At 36.7% G+C, this 16,315-nt stretch overlaps 1 protein-coding gene across 1 annotated transcript in view; it reads right to left on the bottom strand.

The window, feature by feature from the left end:
• Positions 1-16,315, bottom strand: part of lrfn2b (leucine rich repeat and fibronectin type III domain containing 2b) — a 271,257-nt gene that overhangs the window by 94,560 nt on the left and 160,382 nt on the right. The window contains exon 3 of the mRNA XM_049485169.1: positions 15,104-15,187. The gene's annotated coding sequence lies outside the window, so the exon portion shown is untranslated. The remainder of the gene's footprint in view (positions 1-15,103; positions 15,188-16,315) is intronic.

The following is a 16,315-nucleotide window of genomic DNA, read 5'->3' as shown; positions in this document are numbered from 1 at the left end:
CAGATCGGAAGATGCCACTGAGAAAACGCTGCTTTTGACTTTTTGAGTAATTGCTCGATAAGGGGGCTTTTGGTATCGCATCGCACAGAAAACATGAAAAAAAAAACAACTAAATCTTAGCATATAAAGAATCGAGAGGACTTTAAGATCAAACGAAGCTCTCAGTATCTACAGAAGTGATGCATAATGCATTATTCCAGTGCTCCACACTTTAAAAAGGAGTCATTCTCAAGTCCTTTAGCGAAAAAGGTAATGTTTATTTATATTTACATACATATAAAAGACCTAGACAGTCATGAAAACTGCATCTCAGCAGGAAGTGTTTGTGTACTTGTAAAACTATACATACATAACTAAAATACTTACAAAACACAAAATTACTTACAAGTGAGAATGTTTACCTGTAATAAACTCTATATAACATTAGAATAAACTCAAATAAACATGAAGTCAGTGATCAGTGACTGTACCTGTTTGGTTCCAGTATAGTGTGATGCCAAAAATACCAACTACGGACAACATTTCTCCCAAAATCTAAATATTGTCATTTTGAGCATTTATTTGTAGAAAATAAGAAATGGCTGAAAAAAAGATACAGAGCTTTCTGACCTCAAATAATTAAAAGAAAACAAGTTCATATTCATAAAGTTTTAAGAGTTCAGAAATCAGTATTTGGTGCAATAACCCTGGCTTTTAATCACAGTTTTCATGCATCTTGGCATGTTCTCCTCCACCAGTCTTACACACTGCTTTTGGATAACTTTATGCCACTCCTGGTGCACAGATTCAAGCAGTTCAGCTTGGTTTGATGGCTTGTGATCATCCATCTTCCTCTTGATTATATTCCAGAGGTCTTTAATTTGGTACAATCAAAAATACTCATCATTGTGTCATCACTCATGAGTGGCCTCTTATTTTTTTCCAGGACTGTATTTTTATTTCCAGGGCTGAGGTTTTTCTGCAGATGCTGGCACTGGTATTCGTATGATGTTAAGTACAGAGCACATTATCTTCACTTGGTTTGAGACTAATGACGAGCTAATGACGGGCATCCTTTACGGGAGCATGTTTGGAGGGGACGTCTCGCTGCCATTAGCTCTGTAATGTTCCGCAGCCTGACGGATCATCAGTCCGGGCTCAGTGGCAGAAGATAAACAAAGCATAAGGCTCAATTTCAAAAAAACGCCGATAAGAAATCCAATCCATCTCCTGGCAAGCACAGATTGCATCTGCTTCCATATTTATTTTTTCACTTTATCCTACGCCAGAACGCTCCACTTTCACACTTTGGGGATCCGCTCTGTGTTCTTTTAGCACCTCGAGCGGCTAGGAAGAGGGAGAGGGAAGCGTAGCGGGAGCAAAGGATATATAAAAACATCTCTCAGAAATAAATGAGCCCTGCTCCAGCCACCTGCGATGCTAATTACCGCGGCGGATGAATGATAGCTGACAGCTTCCTGCTAAAAATACTCCAGCAGCGGGTTTTATTTATTTATTTATTTAGTTTGTTTGTTTGCATATTCATTTATTTAGACGTGCAGCTCAGTCGTGTCTTCACAGGTGTCCATCAAGCTCGAAATTGCACATCAAAATCCTGAAGCGCTCAGATCTTCAGAAAACACACTGTAAACAAACTTTCTACTGAAACTGGGCTGACAGGTAAAGGGACACGGTTATGCGGATGACGGGGACAGCGGCTTGATTTCTGCCGCTGTCACAACTGTCCAAAGAGACACAGAATATTTAGGCCACGCCCACACAGTAAAGAAAACAACTCCGTACCTGTAGCTGTTGTTGACTTGCATTGCAGACTTCTCACAGTTGTTTTTAAACTCTCTTTTAAAATTTGCCACAAAGGGGAACAGAGTGGTCCAGCTGGCTAAGCGCTGATTTGAATCCCGATCATGCAGCTTGCCATCGGCTACCGGAGCCCTGAGAGAGCACAATTGGTCTTGTTCTCTCATTGGGTGGGCAAATGGCCCTCTTTCCCCTCTTTCTCCCCCAAAGGGTGATGTTGATCAGAACAAGGCATCTAGATGTGAGCTGATGTATCAGAACCGAGTCGCTGAGTTTTCCTTCGAGTGCGCTGTGATGCTACTCGGCAATGCTGCATCAGCAGCAGTTCTAAAAGAGGTGGTGGCTGCTTTTACATGTGTCGGAGGAGACATGTGCTAGTCTTCACCCTCCTTGTGTTTGGCCATCACTAGTGATAGGAGGTTTCTAGCAGTTGAAGCAGAAGTGGGGAAAAATGTAAATAGATTTGTAAAAAAGAAAAAACAAAACATGCCAAAAAGCTGTAGTGTGGTGAGAGACACAACAAATGTAGGATATCTGCAGATATTAAAAAAATAATAATACTAAGATTTCTTAATGTCACTCAGAGAACAACATTGACAACTACTTCAATTCCAAAGTAACAAAAATAACACAACACAACTATTTTAAGTTACAGATTTTACAGTAAGCTTGTGATTTCTTTATTTTCCAAAAAAACAAAAAAAAAAAAACAATTTTAATTAAACAGTTTTGCACAAACAAAACTGGAACTGTTTTTAAACTGTAAGTATGGTCCATTGCCAAATTGGGGTTAATTTTTAAACCCCCATACCTACAGTTTCTCAAAGCCTGTGCATTTCTGCTTATACCACGTTAAGGTTAAAGTTGTCCTGCTGTAATTATTTTCCCCTCCTCTTTATTTAATTATATGATTACACAAGGCAATTAATCCATCCAAGAGTAGGCAAAATTAATCAGATTACATTACTTTAATATAGTCATTTTTTTGGATTAGGGCACAGATTATTCTTTTTTTTTCTAACAGGGATTTAGTCATCTGTCCCATTTTTAGAAATGGTCCGACATGCATCAGAATAAAATCATTTTACAGTGATTTCTGCTGTGGGTTTTTACTTTTTTGGTTATTACACATAAACTGTAATTTAAATCCTTTTTTATTTCTCATTATAGAGCACAGGAAAGACTTGTGGTTGTGAAGTTCACTCTTATCTCTTCTTATTGCACTGAAGAATAATCTGGAGACTAATTGGGTTTTAATGCATTTTCAATGAAAAGACATTTGAATTTTCTTTCATTCTTTTTTTAAGTGACGAGTATGATCAGATCAGATCTTGAAGAGCACTGAACATTGAAGACCTGCAGATTTAGATCACATTTAAAGAGCTTTTTAATAACAATGCATGTCCAGTTACTACAGAAACTAAAAATCAATTGGCCAAATCAAACTGGCCATGTACAGTATAAGAGATAGACCGACAGACTGACAGACAGACAGATATACTCATCGATTTTTCTGATCAATATGGAAATTAAGATAACTTTTCAGAGCTGTTTATTGAAACTATATTTAATAGTTTAATTTTGGTAGAAAGTTAAATGTAAAACATCTTTTTTAGAGGTTGAAATGTCACTAATGTAAGAACATATTTTCCACATATAGATTTGGTTGAAGGTTAATCTTGAATAGACATCTTTTTAAAGGGGTTAAAAACACGTTTACGTATTAAACCACTTCAAAAAGAAATCTTTTATGACTTTAACCTTTAAACAAATCTATATGAAGAAAATTTGTCCTTGTATGTGCAGAACTGTTCAGCTGTGTTTACACTCTGATCTCCTCAATGCAGTTCTGTTCCACAAGTCAAACAGTGTTTTAAATGTGGCTGATTCCAAAAAGTACATTTCATCTTGAAAGACTAAAATAAAATGTGCAGAATATTATATAAGCCCTGCATGATGATACATTACGTAATTTGGCTGGAAAGATTATTGTGGTAACTAGTCCATAAAAACACTGATCTGTCCATCAGTTCAACATAAACTCTATATAACCACTAGAAACTGAATGTTCTCCTTTATTCAGCATCTCATTTTATTTATTTTATGTATTACAACTGTTTGTTTTTCTTCCTGTTTGTCTTTCATTTCTTAAATTGTTTTTTGTTTTCGTCTGCACACAGCAGCATAAACGCTTTACTGCATTTATGGGTCACTTTGTATATTTGTATTTTTACAGTGGAGAAGCCACTGTGCCAAATTTCTGCTGTGGGGGATAATAAAGTTAATCTAATCTAATCTACATTATTGTCATATCGCCCATGCCTAAAGCCCCAGGGATCCCAAAGCCCTGTTTCCCTTCTAATGAGGTTAATCTTGCTCCTGAGGGCAAACAGTGCACATACACACAGTACGCTTCACGAATTCAAGCATCAGATCATGTTTACCATGTTTTTCCCCTTTCAGTAAGAACTCGGGGGTCCTAATCTTGGGCTATAAATCAGGGGTACTAGCATTAGACCAGACCCAGACAGTCCTATAACAGATCTGATCAGAATTTTTATTTATTTTATATTTTATCAGATTCTGCTGTGTTGTTTTATATCCAAACTTTGTTGGGTGTTTACAACAACACTCTATTTTTTTCTATTAAACTGTCTGCTGTGTATTTTCTGTGAAACTCTGAAAATACAATACTGAATTATTTTTCTGCTCAGCTTAAATTCCTCAACAATCTGAGGATTCAAAATGTTCAACTTTGGCTTTTGAATTGTCTTTTTTTTGTACCATTTTACCATTACTCAAATATTTGTAGAATGTTTAAGACAAACATGTTTAAGACAACAGATGTTTCACGAAGGAATAAGAATAAAGACTTTCAATACCACTAACGGTATACCCCTCTCAAGAGTCTATCACTCTGCCTAGTATAGTGAGTATCAGTAGAATCCCAGTAGAGCTAGCAAACAGCTAACCACACACACACACCACACACACACACACACACACACACACACACAAATATATATATATATATATATATATATATATATATATATATATATATATATATATATATATATATATATATTGTAAAAAATATCTTTTCGTTGTATTGTGCAGTACTGTGTCACGCCACCGTGCTCTCCTTCCACATTACCTGACCCCATTTCCCAAAATGCCATGAATTATGACATCACCGTCAGTCTCTCTCCTTCACCCAATCACGTTACGCTCTGACGCTCTGTTTCACCTGTGTTTTGAGGAAGTTCCGGGTTATGCTTATCTAGCTTCCTGTATTAAAGGCAGCATTTTATAAACAAACACCGCGAGGTATTGTCGACTTTCCGTTGCGTACTGAGCGTTATTCTCCTGTGTTTATCTATTGCCCACTAGTTACGACCTGGTTTTCTGGTATATCAGTTTATGTCTCTTGTTTTGCCTCTTTTGGATTTAATGTTGGACTGGACTGTCTAATGTTGGTTGGACTGTCTTTTGGTTTCGAACTCGGACTGTCTACACTACTACGACTCCTGTATACGGTGAGCATGTGTATATTGTACAGTTCCGTAAGCAGCTCACCTGATTTACCAAATTTACCAATTTACCAAACCAGTTAGAAATAACTATTAAATATTATATAAATATATAATATATTAATGTATACATATTAAATTCAGATTATGAGAGATTCGGAGATGTTTTAAGGAACCAGTGCTGTAAAAGCTCTGCTTTTTGTAAAATTGCTGTTTGTATTTGTTAGTGTTTTACTAAGCTAATTAACACTTACAACATACTCTGCCCAGTATAGTGAGTATCAAACACAGCACAGCTAAGAAACACCACTAACCATACAGGGGTACGTTTCCCAAAAGCGTAACTACGTTAGCAACTTACATAGTCTGGACGATGCAGCTGCGACGCAGGTGTTTCCCAAAAGCGTGGTTGGAACTATGGAGGTAACCACGTTAGTAACTTGCATAGTGCGAACCTTAGTTAAGCTACTCAGGTGTTTCCCAGAACCGTGGTTCCAGCGAATATTCGCAACTACCGTGGTTCAGCTGCGTCGTTCCAACTGTAGCTCTAGACCTGTCGTTAGGAGCTTAGTTCCTGGTTATTAGTGCAGACGATGGACGGTAGGACTCAGAAAGCTGATAAATCACATTAATATTGCTGCACGAGGATTTAAGATGTCAGGTGTACCTATTTTTTTAATGTTTGTGTTAATTAAATTAATTGAGCCACTTCACTTTTACCCATGTGGGAAAATAATAAAATTCAGTCCTTAAATGTATTTTGAAAATGTAAGTTAATTGCCCATTTTTTAATGTATGTCTTTAACATTTAGTTTTATTTGGCAAACATGAATTCAGTGTAGTGAAAAGAGTGCACTGAAGTGCTCTTTAGCTAAAATGTATTTTACAGTCTTGGAAAGATGTATGTCAATTATTCAAGCAGGCATCTCTTGAGTAAAGGTAACTTGTGCTGTGCACATTTATGAAATAGTTAATAATTTTTTTTTAAACCCACTGTGCTATATGCACTCTCTGAATAAGGCTATTAAACTGTCACTGGGGTAATACTCTAAAATGGCTTTAACGTAAACACCTGTACCCTAAGGACCTTTGAGGGTATATTTGCATTGTTTGTACCCAGTGAAACAAATTTATCCATACAGTAGGCAAGAAGGTGTCTTTTAATAATATATTCATAACAAGAAAAAACTAAGTAAAAAGTGTCTTAAAATAGAGACATGCAATAAGCAGGTGTTTTGAATTACCTAATTATCCTCTGCAGGTAACAGGGCCAGACAGAGTGTGAATAAAGAAAATGTATCATTTAGCCAATGCAACGTGTGTTTCAAGGCCTATACAAATGTTATCAATTAGTATTTGTTAAATAATATATTACAGGAAATACGTAGAAATATGTAGGCTACATTACTATATATGTAAACAATAATAACATTAATTGCCATTATGAAAAAAAACATCAAGAGAATAAAACCACGACTGAGATTCGAACTAGGCTTCCATCCGGTGTTCTGTCGAGTTTTGCTACCCTGTCAAACCGTACTACCCTAGTGCACATTTAATTTTTAAATATAAAATTGCTAGAAAAAGCCCCATATTTAAACATGCTTTCGGTAGAATATTTGGAAAGCCTGAATCAAAATATCAGGAGACAGTTTAGGGTTATTAGGGGTGATTATAAGCCTTATTTGTTTTTTATTATTGCTCACTTATTATTACTTTCATTATCATCAGCTGTCATTTACGCATTTGTAATACTCAGAAATAATGGCAAGGGGTTTCTGGTTGTTTAATGCACCCAAAAAAACAGAATTACCATAAAAAAAACAATTAAAAAAAAAAAAATGTTTCCACGCATGGACGCTGGTGTTAAGAAGCACATCTCGATGGGTTGCACAATTTGACAGAACACCGCACGCTGCACCGTCGGAGGTGCTCTGCTCAACCACTGAGTAACACACATTTCTCAGGTCTCATTTTAATAAGACTCATTCAGAATGGTGATTATTTTATAAAAAAAAATATTGCAATAGCAAATATGTGTATGTTTTTTTTTAAGTAACACTGTCTGTTACAAATAATAATGAATATATAGCAATTATTGTGTACATTGTACTTGCAGTTCATTGTTATTTTATTAATAGTATTGTTGTCCATTATGTTCTGGTAATAATTACAATATAAATAGCCTAAATGATACATTAGAAACATATTTTTGGCATAATATTTTAAAGATTGTGAGTTTTGCACGTTTTCTGCTGGGAAAGTCTGGCCGAACACATCTGGAAACACCTTAGTTAAGACCACGGTGGTTCAAACCAACATAGTTCAGACTTCTGTGGTACCAACAAAGTACGATGGTTTCGGGAAACGGTCGTACTTCAGATGTTAGTTAGTTTAACGATGCATCGTACCACGTTAGTTCAATGCTAGGCTCCGTCGTTGTAAGGGAAACGCACCCCAGTACAGCAAATAGTCAACAGACCACATTTAACCACCACCATACGTACAGTCAGAAAGCTAAAGGAATCATGTGATGGCCGTTCTATTTTTGTATCCTGTTCCCTGGAACTATAATGGAATCCCTGTGTCTCTCTGGAAAATACAACACTGAACTTGTCTCCTGCTCAGCTTGAGTTCCTGAACATTCTGAAGATTTTAATTTGTGAGGTTTCCTCAAATGTGGCTGTTGTAATGTGATGCCAGATCTTGTCCACTGCTTTTAAATAAAAGGCAGTGCCTGGAGATTTGTGCCTCAGCAGTTGGTTTACTCGTTCCTGGAAAGCGCAGTAAGAGCGGAGCTCTATGAGGCCGAGAGGCAGCGGAGGATTCTCCTGGCATACACACACCGCCACTTCCTCTCAGCTAAAGCACTTTTAGCACTCTGATCCGGCCCTCTCACGGAAGCAGCCAAACTCCCTGCTGAGTGTGTGAGGTTTACAGAAGGACACACAGCCTGGACACACTCGAAATGACCCGCTTAAGGACAACCCTCCAATAAATCTGCCCAATAAACAAGTGTTAAACATTCACATTTATCCTACTGTGCTTAGCAACTGAAATAAAACTCTGTGATGGGATGATGTTAACTTGTGGTTTCTGAGTCTGGTAACTGTGATGAACTTATTCTGCACAATAAAGGTAACTCTGGGTCTTCCTTTCCTGGGGTGATCCTGATGAGAGCCAGTTTCATCATAACTTGTTTGATGATCTTTGCAACTGCACTTGAGGATACTTTCAAACTTGATTTTTTTTTTTATTGACATTTTATTTACTGTCATTTCTTTACTTAGTTAAGTAGTTCTTGACATAATATGGATACACACATTACTCAAATAGGGCTATTCACTGTATACCAACTCTACCTCTTCACAACTTTACAACTGATGCTCTCAAACACATTAAGAAACAAGAAATTCAAGTAACTCTTGACAGGTTTAGCACAGCTGTTAACTGAAACTGTGAACTGTTAACTGTTGACTGAGAAAATACAGCCACGATGTGAAAATTTAAGGTGTTGTTAAGAATGCAATGCTATGTGACATTTGTAGTGAACAAGCGCAGTATGGGAGTCACGGTTCACTACAAACAGTGACAAAAATGAACATACTATGTACTATTAGGGTAAATGCAGTAACTGTGCATAAGTAAAAGTGCACAAGCAGACATGCCAATTTAAGTTGTAAACTACTAGATTTGCATGGAATTGTGGTGTATGTATAGGTCCAGGCAGATTGCTGTAGTAACTGTAGTTGTGTTTGTCCCCCACTGCTGTCACTGTTTCCTCTCTATTCTTTATCTCTCACTTTTCTTGCCTTTGAATTTGAAATATCTGAAAATTAACAACTTTTAAATCATGATGGAGTGGACCAAGATCAGATGTTTGTGTGTATTTATGACGTGTATTTGCAAACATTTATAATGTACTATTTAATTAATATACTACAGACTCTATTAACTACTTCAGGAGGGCACTATACAGCACTAGATGGAACAAATCGTATCTTGTAAACCCTTTGAACCCTAGGCTGTTTTGGTGTGTTTGTTCTTCATTTTTGTCAGTTCCTCTTTCAGGTCTTATAACACAGTAATTATATCAGACAGACACATGCCAGAAGCCTTACTGCTGCTCAAAAATCTAATCATTTAAAATGTAAAAGGAAGCAGAATTGTTATATTTTCCTGGAACTGGCCATGTTTTGGTCAAAATTTTACCAAGCTCCTGTTTTTTTTTTTTTTTTTTAATGTATAGACCTTAAATATTCACACCTAAGATATATTTTCAAAAATGTTCAGACTACACTGCAAAAAATCCATTGGCAAAAACTAGACAACATATATGCAAATTAAGACAATATATGTATATCAAGCAAAAAAATCTGCCAATTGGGTAAGCAAATTTTTCTTGGTAAGATTTCTTACAAAAAGCAATGGCAAAGTCTCAAAATGAGCGAAGTAACACCTAAATCAAACAAAAAAGTCACTGTTTTGGACACAAAAATCAGAATAACTTGATTGCTGCTTGATTGTGCTTATTTTGAGTTCAAATTACTTAAAATAAGGTACAAATTTTAAGTAAAAATGATAATTATCCTTAAAATAAGCAAAATAATCTAACACTTACAGGGCTTAGTAAGACAAAAAGTCATATCAGAGAAGAAAATAAGATTTATTGCCTTAAATTAAAAAAAATCACTTGCTAAGATTTAGTTTTTTGCAGTGTAGATTGATGAAAGTTCATTAAATGGTTTATTACTTTGACAAAATACATGGAGAGCATCAGGCAGAGTTGTTTTTCTTGATAATCACACCTCTAGGATTCCTGTAGATTATTAAAAACCTGACACTCAGCCGATGCCTTTCAGTATTTTGATCAGGACACACAAAGAAAACTATAAATACAAAAATGTAAACTTTTTAGTCTAAATAAATAAAAATGTTTAGTGCAAAATAACTACTTAGTAAAAAAGTGCAAGTAAAATAAAAACTATATAAAGTAGTGCGCACACCATAACTAGCTTTAGTTTGAGCGCAGGTAGTTTCACACTTTTTCTGTGAACACTTTTGAGTCATTTATTGATATTATTTGGTTTGAAACATCATATAAAAATGTTTGAAGCACTAAAGGTAAATAATATTGGTTGGGGAAGGAGATCTCACTTTTTTTAAGTGTTTTTCTCAATGAGTTTCTTGTACATGGTATTTTATTTACTATTTTCAGAAAGAGTAAGTTCAGCCCTTTCTACACATATTTGGATTATGTTGATGTGTTAAGGGATTCCTGAGTAATTAAGCTGAGAACACAATGTGCGATTTTGGATGTAAAGTCCGTCCGTAGGGTTCTAAGGGTTAAACTGGTAATACTACCACTGTGGACATGATCTGCTGAACATGATCGACGTTCACAATCACTAAACCTTTCAGTCTCCTGAATGGATGGAGCACTGTCATTCAGGAAGAAGCTACTCATCAGGATAGAATTCTTTCATTACAGGATAAAGGGGATCAGTCAGAATAACTGTGTATTGATTTGCAGTGACCCTTCGCTCTACGAGGGCAAGCAGCAGAAATCCGCACCCACAGCACCCTCAGTGTAGGGTCATGATGAAGGATGAGTCATCTGACCACATCACTTTTTTAACACCTCTCTGTAGAGCAGCGTATGTGATTTTTCCACCACTGACTGTTCAGATGGTCAGTCGTCTTTCTAGTGAGGAGTCAATCGACGGTCAATTAATAACCACAGAGATGCTCTTGGCTATATATTTTTGTCTCAATATACTAATACAGCACCATGCAGACTACCAGGAAAACTGCCTTATCAGTTTCACTGTTTATCTGAGAATGATACACCACTCTGACAGTAAAAACAGCAGACCTGTGGTCAGAAACTCTGCAGCAACAGATAGATGGACTACAGTCTGTAACTGTATACATATGGTATATTTAGGAAACATACAGTACAAAGAGCTTAAAAGTGGGCAGTGAGTGAATGTACAAGGTACTGTACGTGTTTCTAATAAAGTGGTTAATGAGTGCAAGCACATGGTCAGTGTTGATAGCATATACTTAGCATATATACGGAACTGAGATAAGACAATCTACAGTATGATGGCAAATAACATATAAAATATTTTTTTCTGAAAATATCTAATTTAGTTTCACATAAAATGTGAGTTGGTTAGAAATGATCATTTAGTTCCATTGTCTATTGAACGGAATATAAACTGCCTGGACAAAAAAAAAGTCTCCACCTGGATTTAAGTAAGTAAATGATGTGGGGTTGATGCTGCAGTTGGTCTGCAGGTCTGGGTTCAGCAACAGTATGTGCTGAGGATGAGGTCAGCTGACTACCTGAATATACTGAATATAGACCAGGTTATTCCATCAATTGATTTTTTCTTCCCTGAAGATACGAGCATATTCCAAGATGACAATACCAGGATTCATGGGCTGGAATTGTGAAAGAGTGATTCAGGGAGCATGAGATCATCATTTTCACACATGGATTGTTCACCACAGAGTCCAGATCTGAACCTCATTGAGAATCTTTGGGATGTGCTGGAGAAGACTTTGTGCAGCTATTAGACTCTACCATCATCAATGCTGCTGCAAGATCTTGGCGAAAAATTAATGCAACACTGGATTGAATTGAATATTGTGACATTGCAGAAGCTTATTGAAACAATGCTACAGTGAGTGCATACCCCAATCAAAGCTGAAGGCGGTCCAAAAAAATATTAGCATGTGACCTTTTTTTTTGTTAATGCTACATCAGCAGAAGTTGGAAAATAGGTGTTGGTTGACTTTACATGTATTAGAAGAGGCATGTGTTAGTCATCCTCCTAATATTGAGGGCATTACTAGTGATAGGGGGAGTTTAACGGAGTGGGTGGGGTAATTAGTCCAACAAACTGGGAAAAAATGGGATAAAAATAATAATAATAGAAATACAGACTCACACTCCCATTGTGATTGCTTTGTTGTTGTTGTTTTTTTTTTGGTATAATAATACAATCACTAGTGTATATAGGTGTATAATACTTTTTTGTAATAAATAACTGTGCTTTTGTAAATGCTTTCTCGTTGAAAATCAGGGTGCCCCATCTTTTACACAACCTGGCCAATCTGTGATTGAATCCATAAGTCTAATGATCACAGCTTTAAAACAAAAAAAAGGAGTAAGTATGTGATACAGGGTGCCATACAGGTTGTTTTATGTTCTAAAAAATACAATCAGATAAACTCATAAAATGTCCAGTGGGCTGCAGGTCTAAATCTCTGTGGACAGAAACCAATGCACTAACACATCAGCACCACAGACAGTGACCAATGCACTTACACATCAGCACCATGGACAGGGACAGGGATGTGAACACCAGAACCACACAGAGCTGTAGCACCATGGACAGCAGTGCATTCTCCCACACATCAGCACCATGGACAGGGACAGGGATGTGAACACCATAACCACACAGAGCTGTAGCACCATGGACAGCAGTGCATTCTCCCACACATCAGCACCATGGACAGAGATGTATTCACTTTCACATACAAAGGGCTCATAATGTTTTTTTTTTTATATTAGCAATACTGATAAATAAAAGCATATTGTCAGACAGAGATCAATTAAATATTTCCTCCCTAAATAATCTGTATATCAGAGACAGTAAGTCTTGCTGAGCTACATTTGCACACTTAAGGAAGCACAGTTATGATAGCTAAAATAGTTCTAAAGGAATCTGTAAAACAGTGTTACAGTCAGAACAAGCTGAGATTGACTGAAGCCTACAAGTGCTGCATCCACCATGACCACCTATCTCAGTGTTCAGCAGTCTGTGTCCTCACACTTCCCCTCTAGACCACAGTGATATTAGACTCAAACACCGACTCACTGTACACAAGTGTGTAGAACACACACACACGCTGTTCAATTCTCTGACTGATCTACTGCTAAAAAAAAAACATCATGAAGTTCTTTGCACAAAATCATTCTCACTTAAAGAGATCTCAACAGCTGTATTTTTGTAGGTTTCAGTCACTTTCAGTATGTGCCATATAATGGCTCTGTCAAATAAACTGTTAATTGCAATGCCCTATATATGCTGAACTTTAGCTTGGGCTAAATGTAAAAACACAAAAAAAACTAGTTCATGCTTTACTACAATAGAAGCCCGAAACTCACTATTTGAAAGGACTTACATTTCCCTCATCTGCTGACTTGCATCTACTGACCCACCTGATTTGCCACAGATCCCTCCCTCAAACAAAGTCTGCTGGCTAATCCTGCTCATGCGGTTCACAACCAGCAGACCGAAAATGGTTTAACTGATCTAGTGGGTGGGGCTCTGGAAGGGGTTGACGGGTAACCCCAGGGTGGTTCTATGCAGGTTTCCTTATTGTGACATCACAATAAAAGGGCAATCAAATGTCTTACAGAAGCATATGGTCACTATTCAATGAAAACCAAGTATCTTCAACGTCAATGTCAACTTTACAGGAGAGAGAAAACACCTAGGTAACTTCCAATGGAAGTCAATGTAAAAAGAGTTATTTCAGGTCATTTTGGAGAATTTCTATTTGTCCATTCATTAAGAAATTTTGACACAGTATAAGGTTCATTTGTTATGTTCAAATTATGTAATAAACTAAAAATCCACAAAAACACAGAGACTTGTTTTTCATTGAACAGTGATGATATGATTCCTGACAGCAAACTATTTCAGCTGATATACAGAAAATTGCTGTATAGATTTTTATTTGTGCTTGAAGTGTTTATATGAGCACTCAAGACTGAAAGGTGAAAATACAAAAGCATGCAAAAAGTGAGTTTTAAATAATATCTTCACTTTAAATGCACATTTCTAAAATTATAATAATCATCATTGTACAGTCCCTATGCATCTGAACTAATGTGGCCAAAACTCTCCCATAGAACAGCACTGGATATTGTTCATTTACTTTTAACAAAAAAAATCAAGTTTCTCTGCAGGTACAAAACCACATTAAACACACAGTCATAGAACCAGTATACTCCACTCTCCAGTACTGGAGTACTGGAGTATGGAGGAGCTTTTGGACAAACCAGCTTCCGGCATCCCACATTTCAGCCATAAGCTTGTGGACACAGCTGAGTTAGTCAAATATATATTATATGCAATATCATCCAGCAACACCTTTACAACCAATATCACAGGTACTGTATGTGAAAGGTCAGCAGTGCAGAGCTGCAATCACACTCACAGTTTCTGCAGCAGGAGCTGCATTCTCTAAAGATGAAAAGGACTATTCAGCTCATAATATACAGTAGTATATTATGGTCTTTGATGCTATGTAGTATCTGGTCCTTGATGTTATTTCTTATAAAACTAACAAACAAAGAGCCTCCCCACCCATATTACTTTCTGCTAATAGTAATAATAATAATAATAATAATAATAATAATAATAATAATAATAATAATAATAATAAGCAAGACTCAAATGCAAGTTATGCAAATGCACGTCACATTATTATGTAATTAATTAGGTCATTACGTAAGCACATCTGAATCTATTCCACTGAAAAGAAATAAAAGGCTTTATGTTTTTGAAAACATGGTCATTACCCGAGAACAAAGTAATAAGAGAAACATGATTGTTCATCCTGTGCCTTCAGCTTCCCCGTAATGTACTGTGACTGTTTTATTTGGAACAGAGTGTGTGATTGTGTGTGTGTGTGTGTTTGTGTGTGTGTGTTTGTTGAGCAGATGATAAAAAGCACTCCGTGTCACTCACAGTGAAATAGACAGCAGTAATTAGGTGTCCCCTCGGCTCAGTCTGCTGTGATTCTGGACCTCATGCTGACCGCTCCACTCACTCCTGAGAAAAAGACAGAAAGCCCAATCAGCCACTCAATAGCATAGATTAGCAATTACACCACGGAGGTTTCCTCTACGCTGTTTCAGGACTGAACTGTCAGATGAACTGTTGATAGAGTGTCACGTGACAACAGGCCTGTGTGTTACATATATATATATATATATATATATATATATATATATATATATATATATATATATACAGCCCTGGAAAAAAATAAGAAACCACTTAATGATGATGTTTTTACTTAATTTTGACTTGAAAACCTCTGGAATATAATCAAGAGGAAGATGGATGATCACAAGCCATCAAACCAAGCTAAACTGTTGGATTTTTGCACCAGGAGTGGCATAAAGTTATGCAAAAGCAGTGTGTAAGACTGGTGGAGGAGAACATGCCAAGATGCATAACAGACATATAAAACACACAGGCTATAACATTCAATATGCACACAATCCTGCAAGGCAACACTCTGCAAAGTCAAGGAGCAAGGACGTATGTATTTATAAAAGAATAGCAAATGGCAAACAGCTGAATGTAATCAAGCAGTTAGTGTTCAAGTGACTGGAGACGCAGGTACTGTCTCTGATTAGCTGAAGGCTCTCTGATGAGGCCAAAATGGATTAGATACTATGTTTGCTGAACACTGAGGCCAATCACACTGCACATCAACACACCATCCCCACTGTGAAGCGCGGTGGTAAAACAAATACAGAAAAATATAAAGAAATCCTGAGAGACAATTTGATTGAGTTTGAAACAGAAGTACGTTTTTTCAGCAAGACAACGACCCAAAGAATTCAGGGAAAGCTGGATAGAAATGATTTAAAGAAAACAAGGTGAAAGTTCTGGTGTGGTGAAATCAAGGGCCAAATCTTCATCCTATATAGAATTAGTGGCTAGACTTAAAAAGTGCTGTGCAAGTTAAAACAGCTGCATTAACCATACTTGTGCTGGGCCTCCACATTCACGATAAAAGACTTTCTTTATGGAATTTGGAGAAATAAGTATCTGTATTGTCAGTTTGGCTGTTTTTCCTCTCTGTGTTTTCTTGAACAAAATACTTTTTTTTTATAAAATTGAGGACTAATTGCGTTTGTGAATTTCAGAAGGACTTTTAAGAAGTTT

Source organism: Astyanax mexicanus, chromosome 1 (assembly GCF_023375975.1).
Source record: "Astyanax mexicanus isolate ESR-SI-001 chromosome 1, AstMex3_surface, whole genome shotgun sequence".
NCBI classification, from domain to species: Eukaryota; Metazoa; Chordata; class Actinopteri; order Characiformes; family Acestrorhamphidae; genus Astyanax; species Astyanax mexicanus.
Note: the sequence above shows the minus strand (reverse complement) of the source record. Positions and strands in the feature narration are given on the sequence as shown.